This window comes from Hemitrygon akajei, chromosome 6 (assembly GCF_048418815.1).
Source record: "Hemitrygon akajei chromosome 6, sHemAka1.3, whole genome shotgun sequence".
Lineage (NCBI taxonomy): Eukaryota > Metazoa > Chordata > Chondrichthyes > Myliobatiformes > Dasyatidae > Hemitrygon > Hemitrygon akajei.
This window is the reverse complement of record NC_133129.1, coordinates 142863663-142881552: the sequence shown is the minus strand read 5'-3', so window position 1 is coordinate 142881552 and position 17890 is coordinate 142863663. Positions and strand designations below refer to the sequence as shown.

Here is a 17890-nt window from a genome sequence, read left to right as displayed (position 1 = left end):
ATTAAAGCAATATACATATATCAATTTCTGCTGAATCATTTCACAAAAATCAGTAATCCTCCATAGCTTTGTGGTGGTGATCTATGTTTATCCAAAATCTACTGCACCATTTTATTATGGTTACATTGTCCCTTCCATCAATACCCCTTGTGCATTCCTTATGGACAGTCCCCAAATTCAGTGGGTTCCGTTTAACTGGGCCATCAGTTAATCAGGGTAGCCACTTGTTTGGAACAGTTCTTAAAGAACAAAAAACAATTGAGAAAATAGCCAAAACTCACTTTGTTTATTTGGAGCACCATGCTGCTTAATTGGAACAATTGCCAAACAGTTTCTAACTAGCATCAGTTGTGTGCACTTGTGTGGCTGTCATACTCTACAGCTTAGAGCAAACAGTTTTTAAATAGCTCCAGTTGCATGTGTTTATGTTCAAAAAACAATGGATTTTTGTCACTGATAGTTGATGAGAAATAAGCATTAAAACAATTCAGCACTGTTTTGCTCACTTCTGGCTTGAAGGTATTCAGGCTTGGAGATGCTAGAAATGGCCAGGAGTGAAAATGAAACAATTTTACTACTTCAACAAGTTGGGAACTATGAAGAAATTGAAGCTATCAACAATCATCTTGAATGTCACAATAAAAATGAAGACTTGGAGGATGTAATCATCAAAATCATTGCATTAAGGCAATCCATTATGTACACTGGGTGTCTCTGCTGAATGTATTAATTTACAGTCAATCAAAAGAACACAGCAGCGTACACTGAATGAATTTCTCTGTCAATAACTATTAAGAACCAAAACAGTTTTATAGTACTGCAATAGTATAGGTTCTGTATTTTATTTAAATACATAATTTGTAACTCAGTTAAGCAGTAGCTTGTATTTTTCATACATATAACTATTTCCATGAAACTTCAACTAATTATTGTAGCCACTTAATTGGGCCAAAATTAAACGGTCTTGATGTGTCCTAATTAACCAAAATCTATTGTACTGGAATCTTCCTACAAATTGAAATGGAGTTTGGAAAAAATACTTATCATCATTTAGGAGTAGATTTTATTATAAATCAATAACTTTGATCAGCCATGGGAAGAGAGTCCAATCTCTTCATTCCCCACTCTGAGTTATGTGACTGCTTGTCAGTACACCTCCAACTGAGGTCATCAGTTTCAGTAGAGCTCTAACTATTAACATTCCTAGACAGAAAATGGTTCAAGCATTTTCCCAGGCATTGCACAAAAGCATTTTCATCTGCAATGTATTCTGTGAGCAGTATTCTTCTATACAGCATACGTTTTCTCCTTTCCCATAGTCTCCCCTAAACATTCTCAGCCAAGGATGAGAACAAGCTACTTGGCTACCTGCCAGTTCAGCTAATAACTCCACAAAGGTGTACTTAAAGATTAGGTGACGCTGATAACTCCTGTCTAGATTTATGATAGTTGTGGGTTTAAGTTCCATTGCAGTGACAACACGTTTTCTTGGCCAAAACTTCAGAATAGTAACAACAGATGCCGAGACAGGAGTTCACCCCGTGCTCTGCACGAAATGTGCAATTTAGTAACAGGTATTAAATTGCATTGCTGAAATTAATTTTTGACTTTCATAAAAACAATTTTCAGAAACTGAGCTCAAAATACAAACATTATTAATTGCATTTTAGCATCAAGAATGAAAGGTGTATATTTACTGTTGTGGAAATCCTCCACTCAACAAGCTGCCTCATCAAAAAAATCTTCCTTCAGTTAAGTGCTATAGTTTTAAAACAGAACGTTGTGCCGTTTTTTAAAAAAGTTTCTCCCCCCAGGCTGTTAATCTGATCAAACATTCTAGTTAGCCCTCCCCCCAAACATTTATCAGCTCAGTCACTGCTCTATAAACACTTTAAACTATGTTTTATAATGCTGATATTTTAAATACATGCTGGTATTTATGCACAGATCATTCCATATTCATATTTTAACCTCTTCATTTTTCATACAAGTCTTTATAATTGTTGGATTTTATTTTGTTGCATGTCACATCAACACACCACAGCAAAACCCTAATTGGCAATTAAAATTGATCCTTGATAAAGATGATCTTTAAGCTAAACCAAGACCCTGTCATTTCTACCAGATGAAAAGTTCCAATTTATTTTTTTGAACTGCAAGAGTTAGCAATAGTATTTTGGATAATATACATGCCTCAACATTACTACCGGTAATTAGACATGTTTGCAGGATTGAGCTTTGCCTGGATTGGCAGCTACATTTCTTCTATTACAATAATTATAAACCATAAAGTACTAAAAGTGCAAAATGCTTTGAAACATCGTTTAGTCAAGAGATACTACAGCTACAGAAACTGTGGAAATCCCAAGGTCAACAGACTGCAAAAATTTGTTTATTTACATTTGTTTTGCATGATTGTACATTGTGCTGTCTCTTCAAGGTGCATCCCACATTAACAAATAGATCCATATGAAGCAGCTTTCTCACTTTCCAGAAGTATACTCATATGCTATGTCAATGTTCAGCAAACAGGAGCCATTAGCAAGGAACTTGAAATGCTTTAACCAGGAGCAGATTTAGCACTTATCTGAAAATAGAATCATTTTATAAAATGCTTTTTTCCTTCAAACAGAAAATACTTAAATTGAATATTCATCTCATTCGAACATCCAAAACAGTTTAAAATGATCAGATTGTCACTAAGAACTAAACAAGTTATGATATTGCAGCAATAAAGAGTTATCAATCTTTATTTGTTTTGGGACAAAGATGCACCAAAGTTGCATAATGAAGCATCCACATTTCTATACTGGTAAAGGTGCCTTTCCACACTCAAAAGAGGAAAAAAAGCCGGCTGAAGAAGATTACAATTCTGCTTCTATGGTGTGGATACAGTTTTAACAATTAAATTAGAAGGCAGGATGCCAGTATCTTAACACCATCATGGAGTAACCAACACGAATAAAGAGCAAATGAAGGTCCCTGTCTAAATGCCTTAAATCTCTTTCTGAATGTGGAAAAACAGGGAGATGCAGCTCTGGCTAAAATCTCAGCAACGTTAACAATGAAGAACCCTCTTATACCATGCATTAAAGTTTCAACATGAGCTACAAACAGCAATCTTAGCAACTAAGCAATCAACATAACACTGGTAACTCATTAGATATACTTCATACTTCAACAGATTCTCATTTGAGAAATTAAAAATGATCAATGTGACAAATAACGATTCATCAGTTACACAGAGCTATGGGCAAGTGCTTAAGTAGCTGTGGTACAATACGACATATTCAAATCTCAGGGGGAGTGTCCAGGTCTGTTGTTTGATATATTTTGACCTCAACTCTATTTGGTGACTACATGCAGAAACAAGATATTAGCAAAATACAGTTCATGATTTCTGAACTGGTTGCTGGAATGCTGCCTCAACAATACTCAATCTTGGGGGAAGGAAAATAACATGTTGAGCAGCTTTGCAATCTGCATTCTCTCACCAATTATAGTTGGGTGAATAGATCATTTGTGGTTCTCACTTAAGTCTCGGGACATAGATTGTAAATGTCAGCAGCTTGAGTGTATTGCTGAGAATAGAACAAAATTGGAAGGATAAAGAGCAGTTCTAGAGGTCAAAGCAGATGCTGTTCAATCCCGCTATGAGACTCATTTCATCAGGCATCAAGTCACAACAGGAAAACTGTTTGAACATTCCAAGAGAAAAGGAATTCCCTTAAAATTGATACCAGAGAGATTGGTTTAGGTCAGTCATTGGCACCAAGCTCAAGAAGTTTTCTTCCCTAGATTACAACAAAAAATAAACAGATGAACATTTTAAATTCTAGTTACATAGCCATATTAAGAGCATCTTCCATTAAGAGTTAACTGGAAATTTAATGTCTGGAATACAAGACTTGATCCTACATTTGACCATGGTTCAAGACCTGAATTTTAACCAATAAAACCCAACGACCTCCTTAATATGCAATTATTTGTTTCCACAGCTAAGCTTACTTCATGAAATACCATCAAGCCAAAATAAATCTAAGGAATGACTTTTGCAAAGAGGATGTGGAACTCAGCCCCAAATCTGGGGTTCAATACGGAACCAGGTTCCAAAGCAAGTCATGCAGACCAAGTCCGTCTAACGTCTGTGTCTCTTACTTGAGTGAGATAATCTTATCCCACTATACAGAGGTGCCAATAATGGAACATAAGTATGCCCAGACCAGGGAAGGAAATGAATAAAATCAACCTAGAGTGCTTTCTGGTGCAGAGCTTATGTTGTTGAAAGAAGATCAAATCAGGTTCAATGTGTGAACAGCCCCCACAATCTCCCTTCTATTCCCACAAACTAAAATACAGACCGTGCTGAAAGATACGTAACCAAAACCAACAGGGTATGCATTAAAATCTCTTGGCCCTATATCACCATTCCACTAGATCAGGGCTGATCTGTAGCTCAACTCTGCATCACCCCATACAAGCCCTTTGGGCTTTGTCCAACAATACACTCAATTTTTACAATTTCAACTGACTTGGTAACAACAGGTTGCCAAGAAGGGAGTTCCACATTCCCAACAGTTTGATTTCACTAAAATCATTTGGCTCTACAAAGGGAAAGCATTTGTCAGAGAAATGATTTAGACAGAATAAAGGATCTATAATTGGAACATATTTCTTAAAAATTACAAGGACAATTTCTATTCGAATCTTAAAACCATTAAACAATTTGTCCTTTAAGTAAATACCGACTTTTCATGGGTGCAACAAACCAGCTCCTTAGAGAAGTCTTTATTAAATAAAGACAATGCATGCAATTAAAAATATACACATTTTTAATTAATTCATTAAGAAACCTATCCGAAACCTTCCTATCAAGCATTTCAGAAATTTGTCACTGCATTACGTTAAACCATGCTGGCAGTGTGATAACCAGTTTCACAAACAGAACTTGTGCATCATTTAAACATGAACTTGTCAGTGTATTGAATAATTCATATTACACCATGGCTCAGTGCAAAGGAAACTAAATACAGACTACTATATTACAAACAACATTATCAGATTAATTTTCAGAGACCTTTATAAACTCATAATACAAATGGACACAATGGTTCAATTAAACAATGTGCTTTTATCAAGTGCCACACATTAGAATGTAGCCCTGTTCAATCTCTTTCTGTATTGAATTAATTATTCTCAGGGCCACAGGCAGGGTGACTCAGTATGCCCACAAGAAAACAATCTCAAGGTTATATCTGGTGGCATGTGTACTTTGATCATAAACTTACTTTGAACTTTGAAAAAAAGGTAAGTAACCGATATTAGAGAACCTTAATTTCCAGGCACAAGGAGTTTTTAAACTGTGTGCAACCTTAACTATTTTCCTTTCTGCCAGGACTCAATTATATAGCTTGAATTTTGCATTTGTACATACATTCTTCTTTCCTTCATCACAGCAACTGAAATCTTCTCTCTCAAGTTTGCTTTTCTCAGTTAATTTAATTTTATTGCAAATTCTCCAACAACCCACAACGGTTTAGAACTAATTTAACAAGCAAGCTGCAAACTTGCACCAGAAATACCTACATAAAACTGCCATAAACTTGTTAATATTATGGTTCATGAACTGTGATACCAACAAACTAGCGCTGAACAGTCCATAATGGAATGACTTCAATAAAAGCTTTAATAAAAGCCAAGATAGTTACTTTAAACAGCAAAGTTTGCACACCTCACTATTAAATATTCCAAGCTAGAAAGGAGAGCAGCACAATACTCTTTGTCTTTTTATCTGTGGACTTTGCCAGAAGGAACTATTTTTAAAAACTGCACCTCCTCAAATATCAACAGAATTTCATTTATGCTCCTTAGTAGCAATTTAGAACATTGTCCAGGAGTTTAAAAACTGAATAGGTACTGCTTTGAGGCAAAGTTTTACCATACGTTTCCTCCATTTAGCTTTTGTGACCTTTAATTCCTCTGACAACAATCTAGGTGACCATGAAGTGTCACTTTGCCATCCTGAAAAATCAACTTAATTTCTCTTTTCCGAGAAATTAAGCATCACAACATGCAATACAACAGTTAGAAGTGTGGTGTTTTGGATAAAACACCTTAAGCAAGATTCTCTCATCTGAGGTGCACAAGGCATACAATTAGTGCAAAAGCAGTGGGTTATCCCCTGAATCCTGGCCAATGTTTATCCCACATTCATGACTTGAAAACATCTTGTCATTATCACTTTGCTAGGCGTGAACTCATTATGCACAGTTTATTCATCATTAAAACATGTTAAATTTATAACAGCACCTTCAACTGGTTGCAACTCATTTTGCTAGACAGCCGCCTGGATGTAAATTTAACACTAAAATCTAACAGCAGCATTCATTCTTTAAACAGCAGAGTATCAAGATTTTGCTTTATTCTTTTATTATACATCAAGAAAATTGAAAAGACTAGCATACTGCCCATCAAGAAATAAACCAATGCAAAACTCAGAGTTTGCCACCTAAGCCCTGGAGAGTATTTTGCCTGTTGTAGAATAAGATAAAACTAGGTGTGATCTTCCACCTTACTGACCAAAGTTGCTTGATCTTCCTATAGAATGTCATAATAGAGTCTCAGAGTCAAAGAAAATTACAGCACAACAACAGGCCCTTCACCCCATCTAGTTAGTGCCAAACCATTAATATCGCCTCATCCCATCAACCTGCACTCAGGCCATAGCCATCAATAGTCCAGCCATCCATGTACCTATAAAAATTTGTCTACTTCAACTTTTAAGAGACTGCATGTAGCACTTGTGCTGACAGCTCATTTCACACTCACAGATCTGAGTGAAGTTTCCACTCATATTCCTCTTAAACTTTTCACCTTTCACCCTGAACCCATGACCTCTAGTTGTAGTCACACCCAAATTCAGTGGGAAAATCCCCATCTTTACCTCTCAATTTTGTATACCTCTATCAATCTACCATCAATCTTCTACATTCTAGGAAATAAAGTCCTAACGGAATCAAACTTTCCCTGTAACTCAGGTCCTCCAGTCCCAGCAACATCCTTGTAAGTTTTCTCTGCACGCTTTCAACCTTGTTTACATCTTTCCTGTAGGTAAAAGTGATCAAAACTATACACAATACTCCAAATTAGGCCTCACCAACATCTTATACAATTGAAACATAAAAATCCAACTTCTGTAATCAATACATTGATTTATGAAGGTTAATGTGCCAAAAACTCTCTTTATGGCCCAATCTACCACTGCCACCACTTTCAATGAATTATAGATCTATATTCCCAGATCTCTCTGTTCTACCATGTTCTTCAGTGTCCTAAAATTCACTGTTTGGTCCAACTGAAATGCAACACCTTGCACTTGTCTGTATTAAATTCCATCTGCCATTTTTCCAGATCCTGCTGAAGGCTTTGATAGTCTCCCTTGCTAACCCCTTCAGCCCCGATCTTTGGATCACCTGCAAATTTGCAGATCTAGTTAACCACATTATCATCCAGATGATCGATATAGATGGCAAACAACAATGGTCCCAGAACCTATCCCTGCAGCTTTCCACTAGCCACAGGCCTCCAGTCAGAGAGGCTATCATTTACTACCACTCTCTGGCTTCTCCCACAAAGCCAATGTCTAATCTAATTTACTACCTAATCATGAATGTCAAGTAACTAAACCTTCTGGACCAACCTTCCATACAGGACCTTGTCAAATATCTTGCTAAAGTCCATGCAGGTAACACCCAGTGCCTTACCTTCATCCAATTTCCAGGTATTTTCGAAAAACTCTAAGATTGGTTGGACATGACACACAAATCCATGTTATCCTTACCTTTGTTCTAACAGGCATATACAAGCTTTCTACCAACAAAATTTCACTTTTGAAGACCTCCCACTTACCAAGTACACCTTTGCCAGAAAACAGCCAGTCCCAATCCACACTTGCCAGATCCTTTCTGATGCCATCAAGATTGGCCTTTCTCCAATTTAGAAAATCAACCCAAGGACCAGACCTATGCTTGTCCATAATTACCTTGAAACTAATGGCATTATGATCACCAGATGAAAAGTGTTCCCCTACACAAACTTCTGTCACCTGCCCAGTCTCAGTCCCTAATAGGTATCTGGAGAATCACTATCGGTTACATAACCAAGGGAAACCGGGGTCACAGTCTCAAACTAAGATAGATAGATAGATAGATACTTTATTCATCCCCATGGGGAAATTCAACTTTTTTTCCAATGTCCCATACACTTGTTGTAGCAAAACTAATTACATACAATACTTAACTCAGTAAAAAAATATGATATGCATCTAAATCACCGTCTCAAAAAGCATTAATAATAGCTTTTAAAAAGTTCTTAAGTCCTGGCGGTAGAATTGTAAAGCCTAATGGCATTGGGGAGTATTGACCTCTTCATCCTGTCTGAGGAGCATTGCATCGATAGTAACCTGTCACTGAAACTGCTTCTCTGTCTCTGGATGGTGCTATGTAGAGGATGTTAAGGCTAGATCAACTAGTAAAATGGGAAGAAATTTCTTTGAATGGTAGTGAATCTGTACATTTCTGTACCCCAGAGGGTTGTGGAGGCTCAGAAAATCACAAAGCAGCATAATGCTCACAACATCAATAATTAAAGGGATCAAGTTTGAAAGTGTTGGTATTGGGATATTGAGAATGTTCTCTTGCTTTATGATTATATCACCCATAAGAGTAAAATCTAGAGTCATACAGCACAGAATAGGCCATTTAGCCCACAGCATGTTTTCTTTTAATCTTATTTTCTACTACTTGGCCCTCAGTATAGTTAGTTTAAGTGACTGACTGGACTCTCCTTAAATACTGTTAGCATTTCTGCTTCAACCACTCCCTGGATGAAAAATCCCTCAGATGCCCTCTAAATCTCTTCTCCCTTAACCTAAATCTATGTTCTCTAGTCTTATTTGCTTCTGATCAGAAGGTGACACAGTAGCATAGTGGATAGAGCCATGCTTAACAGTGCAAGCTGGAAGATAGGGGTTCAATTCCAACTGCTGTCCGCAAGGAGCTTGTACGTTCTCTCCAAGACTGTGTGGGTTTCCTCCAGGTGCTCTGATCTCCACCCACATTCCATCGGAGGGCAGGTTAGGATTGGTGAGCTGAGCATGTGTTACGTTGGCACCACAGTGTGGTGACACCTGGGGGTTGCTCAGCACAATCCTCACTGATTTGATTTGATGCAAGCAATGCACTTTACTCTGTTTCCATGCACACGTAACAAATAAAACTAATGGTGGAAAAGTTTTCTACAGTTGAGTCACAGAACACTACAGCTCAGAAACAGGCCTTTCAGCCCACCTAGTCTGTGCCAAACCATTAATCTGCCTACTTCCATTGACCTGCTCCCAGACCACAGCCTTCCAGAACCCTCCCATCCATGTACTTATCCAAATTGCTCTTAAAAGTTGAAATAACCCTGCATTCACCCCTTCCGCTGGCAGTTCATTCCACACTCACCACACTCTGGGTGAAGCAGTTCCTCTTCATGTTCCCCTTAAACATTTCACCTTTCACACTTACCCCATGACCTCTAGTTGTAGTCTCACGCAACCTCAGTGGAAAATACTGCCTGTATTTACCCTATCTATATTTGTATACCTCTATCACATCCCTTCTCAATCTTCTATGTTCAAGGGAATAAAGCCCTAACCTATTCAACCTTTCCCTACAACTTAGGGTCCCCTCAAGTCCCTGAAGGTGGGTCGTGTGAACAAATTAATTCAAGTGACTGCTTCATCAAAAAATAAAAATAAATGTGTACCAGCATCTCAACTTCCTCAGGAAGCTTAAGAAATTTGGGATGTCTCCCTTGACGCTCACCAGATTTTAATCATAGCATCACAACTTGTTACCCCAGCTGCTCTGCCCAAGACCACAAGAAAGTGCAGAATTATGTACTTGGCTCAGCATATCATGGAAATCAGTTTCCCCTCCATGGACTCTGTCTATATTTCACTGCCTTAGTAAAATAGCTAACTTAATCAAAGACATTCCTCCTCCTTTCCCTTCCCATCAAGCAAAAGATACAAAAACCTGAGAGCTTGTAACTATTAGGCTCAGGGACAACTTCTATATTACTATTGAACAGACCCTTGACCTCATGATCAACCTTGTCATACCTTTTGTACCTGACCATCTGTCCACTCTTCACTTTTACTGAAACACTTAATTCTGCATTCTGTTACTCTTCTCCCTTCTAATACCCCAGTAAACTGTTGTGATGAATTGATCTGTGTGGATGGCATACAAATTTTTCCAGTGTACCTCAGTATGTGTGACAACAATAAACCAACTTACCAAAATTTATGACAAAACCAAGAACAGCAACATGATCATCAATCTCCAAGTACCCCTCCTCCCCGCACAAAATAAACAGAAGCAGAACAAGCACATCGACCCCCAAATCCTGCCCCCCCCCCGCCCCCGCACACAAAAAAAGAGAAAGATCGGGCCAAAAACACAGAATATATATTTTTTAAACTAAGACAGAAATAAAGGTCTATATGAAAACCTGGGTAATATTCGCCGGGCACAGTGGCAGCCTCTCCCCTCTCCAGTAGCAGAGTGATCCTGCAGCGATCAAAAGGCAAGTCTTTCTCTCCAATAGCACAGTCATTGATAAACTCATCCACGTCTTTCAAATATCATAACTGCACTCACGTCTACCACTTCCTCAGGCAATTCATTCTATATGCGCACCACATGGAAAACTTGCCCCTATGGTCCATTAAAATTCCTCCCCACTCACCTTGAATCTATGCTCTCTAGATTTAGAATCCCCTCCCCTGGGGGAAAATACCGGAAAATCCACCTTACCACTGCCACTCAGGATTTTATAAACCTCTACAAAGGTCGTCTCTCAATCTCCCAAACTGCAGGGAAAGCAGCCCCAGTATATCCAATCTCTCCTCATAACTCAAGTCATCACATTTCAGTAACATCATTGTGAATCTTTTCTGTATCCTCTCCAGCTTACTGTTCCTATAGCTGGGCAACCAGAGCAGTACACAATACTCCAAGCACAGTCTCACTAACAGCTTGTACAACTGTAACACAACATCCCAACTCTTGTCTCAATGGTCTTATCAATGAAGCAAGGCAGGTCAAATGCCCTCTTCACCATTTTGTCTACCTACACTCAGTGGCCAGTTTATTAGGCATCTCGTGCAGCTAAAAAAGATACAACTGAGTGCGTATTTCTGGTCTTCTGCTGCTGTAGCCCATCTATTTCAAGTCCGGCCATTCCCCTCTGATGTTTTCACCCACAGAACTGCCGCTTATTGGATTTTTTTTTTTTGCATAAAAATCCCAGGGGATCAGCAGTTTCTGAAATACTCAAACCATCCCATTTGGCATGAAAAATCATTCCACACTCAAAGTTGCTTAGATTGGACTTCTTCCCATCCTGATGTTCGGCCATAACAATCGCTGTGCATCTTGACGGTGTCTGCGTTCTTTTAAGCATCGATTTGCTGCCACGTGATTGGCTGATTAGATATCTGCATTAACAAGCAGGTATACAAGTGGACCTAATAAAAGTGGCCGGAGTTTATGACCACATTCAGGGAACTATATACTTGTACTTCCTGGACAACACTCCCAGGTGCCCTGTCATCTACACCTTCCCTAATTTAATACCATTAATTCTAAATAGTCACCATATATTTCTGGCCAATATCCACTACTCCTACAATCAGTATTTCCATATATTCAGATACATCTTTAAAAATGTATATATATATAAAATGAGAATAATGTTTGAAACATATTAAATGTGCTTCCTTATTTCCTATGATTGTACTGCACTGTGCTAACTAATAGGATTTCCAAGAGATTAAATTAATGTTATTACATAATGAACAGAGTGCTACCATACAGTGAAATTCTAATGTCTATGTCAGCAAAACATTGTAGGAAAAGGAAAATTTCAAAAACTTGATTTAATACCGGCATTTTTATAGACAATAGACAGTAGGTGCAGGAGTTGGCCATTCGGCCCTTCTAAAAAGCACCACCATTCACTGTGATCATGGCTGATCATACACAATCAGTACCCCGTTCCTGCCCTCTCCCCATATCCCTTGACCCCGCTATCTATAAGAGCTCTATCTAACTCTCTCTTGAATGCATCTAGAGACTTGGCCTCCACTGCCTTCTGGGGCAGAGCATTCCACATATCCACCACTCTCTGGGTGAAAAAGTTTTTCCGCATCTCTGTTCCAAAATGGCCTACCCCTTATTCTTAAACTGTGGCCTCTAGTTCTGGACTCACCCATCAGCGGGAACATGCTTCCTGCCTCCAGCGTGTCCAATCCCTTAATAATCTTATAGGTTTCAATCAGGTCCCCTCTCATGCTTCTAAATTCCAGTGTATACAGGCCCAGTCGCTCCAATCTTTCAACATATGACATGCATTTAGGAATTCTGATGTTCACAATCAGTGATCACGCTCAAAACTGAAAGCAGACCCTCCTAATGTTTCAATCAATCTGAAGACTGATTGCACTTCGATGTGGCTCACTATCACCTGCCCAAGGGCAATAAGTACAATCCTTACCACCAACACCCACATCTGATGAAGACTGAATTAAATTTATCCATAAATCAGACTGCCCCAACACTTTACTGGTGTCCAGTCAGTTGAATTTGAGCAGCTTTTTAGTTGGGCCTCAGTCTCTCCAGGGCTTGTAAGGTAAAAAGGTAGAGAAAGATTTAACAATAAAATTTTTTAAAAATAGATAAGGGAATGCAAGCGCTAAACCAGTATAGTGTAGCACAAAACCTGGTCTTGCAGGCAGCAGCATTCCTGACATTCTATATCCTTCTGAGACACGGACAATCTGCAACAGGCGCCTTAAGGAACTGGAACGATACCACCAATGCTGTCTCTGCAAGGTCCTCCAAATTAATTGGAAGGATCAGTGAATTACTATCAATGTTCTCTCCTACATCAACATCCAGTTTCTATTCTGAGCTCAGACATGAAAGGAGACTACCAGGCAGACAAAAACTCAAGCACGTACTCCAAATGCCTCCTCAAATAAGCACGTCTCCTCAACCCCCTTTTGAATGCCTGGTTTATCAGTGCTCAAAATAGAGCAAGAGCAATTGGAATGACATTGAGAACTTCACTTTGATGCATTGGGAGCACATAATCAATGGAAGCAACATACTACTACAAATTATCCATGGAGCAAGACAATTCCTACCCAGTCTGTGAATAGGCTTCAACTTCGTGAAGGACTGATCTCTTTAGTTTAATGGTACATTAGCACATTCTCTCACTATTTATGTTATTTCCTTGCAGCAGAGAACAGCATCAGTACTCCTCTCTAGAAATCCCCGACCACCATTGATAAAATACATTACATTTTCCTGATGTGCCGGAGTTTATTGTTCAGCCTCCAGTTCAATAATGGAGTCAAATCCCCTCGAACCACGAACACATATGACAGTTGTGTGCCCTGGATCACAATGATGTACTGGAGCTCCCACACAGCACTATTAAAATATATGTATAATCTAATTATACCATGAAAATCAGATTATTTTTCTTACTTTTATTTCTTTACCCACAGTTCTACCCCATTTCAAATCTTAGAGACAGAATGGATCTTAACCACTTACCAGATAATCAACTGGCTTCTCTGCCCAAATCACAGCACTACTGAAAGACACTCTCACTTTTACTGAAAGCATATAAAGCAGAGAATTGACAGATGAGAAACTCCCTGGTTAGTCACAAATTAGTTACCAGACGTGCATTGACGTCAGCACACTGTTGAGTCACTCCTCCTGCCTACACTCACTTTTGCACCACCCCCATGCGACCAAACCCCACACTCTGAAGATCAATTGCTTCTATCACCTGAATTCAGTTGACCGGTATCCAATAGTAATAGGCTTCCAAAATTACAACTTGCTGTGCCACTTTATGGAAATCAGACCCGACACACACACAGCTATTTTATTATCAAACTTCCAAAGTAATGTTAAAACATCAGTGTCATTTCTATGTCACCAACAGGATCTCACCATCCAAAAAAAGCTTCAAATGAAAAGCAAAACAAAACAGACCAAGAAGCAATTACTACCACCCACCTTGAAACTCTCAATGAACAATGTTTGGCATCATTTTTTTTCCACTTCAACTCAGTGACTGGACTTGAGAATATTTTTAACACCACAAATGTTGGTGCTGTGAAAGGGAAACAGATTCAGCACATCTACAAAAACATGTGAACAATGAACCGGAGGTCATAGAATGCAAAGACACATACTGTGTTTTGGACAGAAGAAATGCTTATGTAATCAAAACAATGAATCATGGGTCAGTGGGGTGAAGAAAATGATCAAATGCATAGGCAAAGTAAAAGTGCCTATGCAAAAAGCAACAGAAAGTTTTATAGGATGTCAAGGTTCACTGCAAGTGGTACACAATGTACAAAAAAGCAGCATTTTGGTGTGCTCTTGTCAAACCTCACTTAGGGACAAGCCTTCGATTTTAGGAAGTTCCAATCCCAAGTTGACTCGGAAGACATGTTAAATAAATGTATTTAGAAGAAAGACCAGATAAATTAGATCTAGAGTTATGCCAATCAGAAACAAATACCCAAGTGAGCAAGGAAACACCTAATCCTTTGCATAGGAACATGGGATTTTCATTATTGTTAAAAATGAATTTCTTCATAATACAAGTAAAATACACTCCAAAAGTGATATGTACAAACTTAATCTGGATATTGAACAGATATACTTGAGAATACTCCCATCATAGAATGCAAAGGATAGGCAGAGATTGGGTTAAAGTGAGTTACCTGAAAGTTCAAAATGAGAGGGCAGACTCAACTATATCATCCTGTTTCTCTGCTTTAATAGCAACATGATGGTCCTCCTAATATCAAAATACTTATTCTAGCTCTTATATACAACAAACTGGAATTTGAACAAAGAATCATAGAGGAAAGATCTTATGTCACTCCCAGGTCATTCAGAGGACTACTTAGTCCCAGTCCTTAACCCTTTTTTACCCCAATAAGTCTATAAATATTTCCCCTTCCAAACATCTATTCATTGACATTAGAGTTTTAGTTGAATCTTCTTCCAGTTCATTGTAGTTCATAAATCGCTGTGTAAAATTACCTCTTTTGTCAGCAACTTTTAATCTTGTTAAAAGACTCACCCACCTGACAAAAGACCCTTCATATTGCTTTTACTGTTTATAATGATAGGTTTGGATGCACCACAGCTTTTAATTGTCAATGGATTATACTGTGTCCGCAGAAGAGCTGGTAATGAGAATCAAGTTGCAAATAAGAATTGAACACATTTTAAGCAATTTGAATCTACCCACCGTTGGAGTGATTATAAAATTGGACTGCCTGGTAGTGCAGTGGTTAACATGACACTATTCCAGCCCGGGATGGAGGAACTCAATTCCAGCACCAACTTAGGAGTTTGTACATTCTCCCTGTGATCATGTGGGTTTCCTCCAGGTGCTCCAGTTTCCTCCCAGAGTCCTAAGACGCACCGGTGAGTAGGTTAATTGGTCACTGTAAACTGTCCTGTGAATAAGCTAGGGGTAAATAGGGTGGTTGCTGAGTGGCTCGACTTGTTGGGCCAGGAGGGACTAATCTCCAAATAAAAAAAATATACAATCAAGTCAAACTGAAGGCACTCAAAACTGGCATATTCCTATTTTTTTTTATAGAAAGTATTCCAGCTTTTCATAATATTTTTTACTTATTCACTTGAAGCTGCAGAATCCTTTAATTTTAAACCTTACCAACTAACATCTTTCTGAACCACAAACAGCTGATATCAATTACATTTTTCACCTGCTACATCAAAAGCAGAATTCTGATGAAAGTGTCATCAATCCAAAGCTTCTACCTTCTCCCTCCACACTCCCACCCAAAGCCTCCTCAGTATTTATTGACCTGCTAAGTATTTCAAACATCTGCAACATTTTCCTCGACAAATACAATTCAGCGCCAAGCTGTGTTAATGTAGAGACCCAAGAGCTGGTTTTTAGCAACATCCTAAATGGGAACAGGAACTCTTAAAATTTTTCGCAAGGTAGGATCCTCTTAAATGAAGTACAATCTTCCATAATGGTGCATTTAATTTGAGATATCAAACGTCAGATTTCGTACTACTCAATTATTTCTTCCTTCAGAGGATGTGGGCACCTACAGCTAGGCCTGTATTTATTAGCCAATTCTCTCAGGAACACACTGTTGGACTAACTTGAACTGCTGCAACCTTCCCAGTGATAGTACTGCCGGTGCCGCTGGATTGGATGACCATTCCAGATCGTTTAATTCAAGATTCAATTTTGTTTAATGTCATTTTGAGCACACAGTGTAAAGGAGAACAAAATAATTGTTACTCCAGATCTGATGCAGCACAAAAATAAACAGAAGACAAGATACACAGAGATAACAAAAGCTTATACATAGCTTATATACATTGATTCTATGTGCATAAAGTGACATTAGGTGACTGACAAGAAATGTCATGGTCGTTTTTAGCTAGAGGGTGATTTTGATGTGCTGGTGAAATCGGTTGGGAAACGGCAGATTTTATTTATTTAGAGATACAGTGTGGAACAGACCCTTCTGGCCTACTACATCCCACCTATTTAACCCCAGCCTATCAGAGGACAATTTACAATTACCTATTAGCCGGCTAACCGGTACGCCTATGGACTGTGGCACCCAGAGGAAACCCGTGCAGTCACAGGGAGGATGTACAAACTCCTTACAGATGCTGTTGGAGTTAACCTGACAAACAGGCGGTGATCCAACATGGTCTACTAATGGAGGATCCAAGAAAACACACAGGAACAGAGAAGTCCTGGTTTTCTGACTCAGACTTGGGAGTATTGTGTTCAATTCTGGTCACCTCACTATGAGGAGGATGTAGAAGCTTTAGAGAGGGTGTGTAAACTTAAAAAACGCCGGATCAAATAACCACAGCACAAAAGATCATTACTTACCTTTTCACCCGTTTATTTCTTTGAGCTCAGCCAGCGAGTGAACTTGGTTCCGACATCAGGGGAGAAGCGTTCTCATCCCTCCAGCAGTTCAACAAGTTAACCGTTCGCCTTCCAGAACTGTTATAATTTATAAAGCCACCGATACCAAAGAACAATCAGTTTGATAGACACTCCAGCCACTTTAATTAAAGGAAGGAATGTCCTACCTGGTTTGTTGGAGCCAAAACTTAATTACAAAGATAAGAACATCCACCAATTTATGTTTTAATTAAGAAAGGAATGTCCTGTCTAATTTCCATCAGGTACTGCCTTTTGTCGAAACCAGAAGGTGTGAAAAATTAGGAGACATGTGGATCTGTGTGAACTTCAACCCTCATCTTGCTTCAAAGAAGCAGCTGTGAGACATTATTCAAACACACTGCAGTCACTCACAAAATACACAGTCATAGTCAGTACTTAACCCATTATTTACAGGAATCTGAGAATCCCCAATTCCCTTAAAGTTTATCAGGTGCAGAGGAGGTTTACCAGGATGATCCCTGGATTAGAGAGCATGTCTTATGAAGAAAGGTGAGCTAGGGTTTTTCTCTTTGGAGTAAAAGGAGGACAAGAGGTCATCTTGGAGGCTGAAGTACACTGGTGTTTCCAACGAATGGACAGTCACAAGGCTGCGCGACCGGACAGCATCCCAGGGCGGGTACTCAGGATGTGTGCAGCACAACTGGCAGGTGTGTTTACAGACATTTTTAATCTCTCCCTCTCGCCCTCCTGCCTCAAAACATCCACCATTGTCCCTGTACCTAAAGAGACCAAGGAAACATGTCTGAACAACTGGCATCCT

At 38.9% G+C, this 17890-nt stretch overlaps 1 protein-coding gene across 13 annotated transcripts in view; it reads right to left on the bottom strand.

Moving 5' to 3' along the window:
* plekha7b (pleckstrin homology domain containing, family A member 7b) overlaps positions 1 to 17890 on the bottom strand; it is a 401998-nt gene that overhangs the window by 344146 nt on the left and 39962 nt on the right. The window contains exon 1 of one of the 13 annotated variants that reach the window (XM_073049411.1): positions 13677 to 13719. The exons of 11 other annotated variants lie outside the window; for them this stretch is intronic. The gene's annotated coding sequence lies outside the window, so the exon portion shown is untranslated. Of the gene's footprint in view, positions 1 to 13676; positions 13720 to 17890 lie in introns of those variants that run through there. One more of the 13 variants, XM_073049404.1, reaches the window with a different exon arrangement.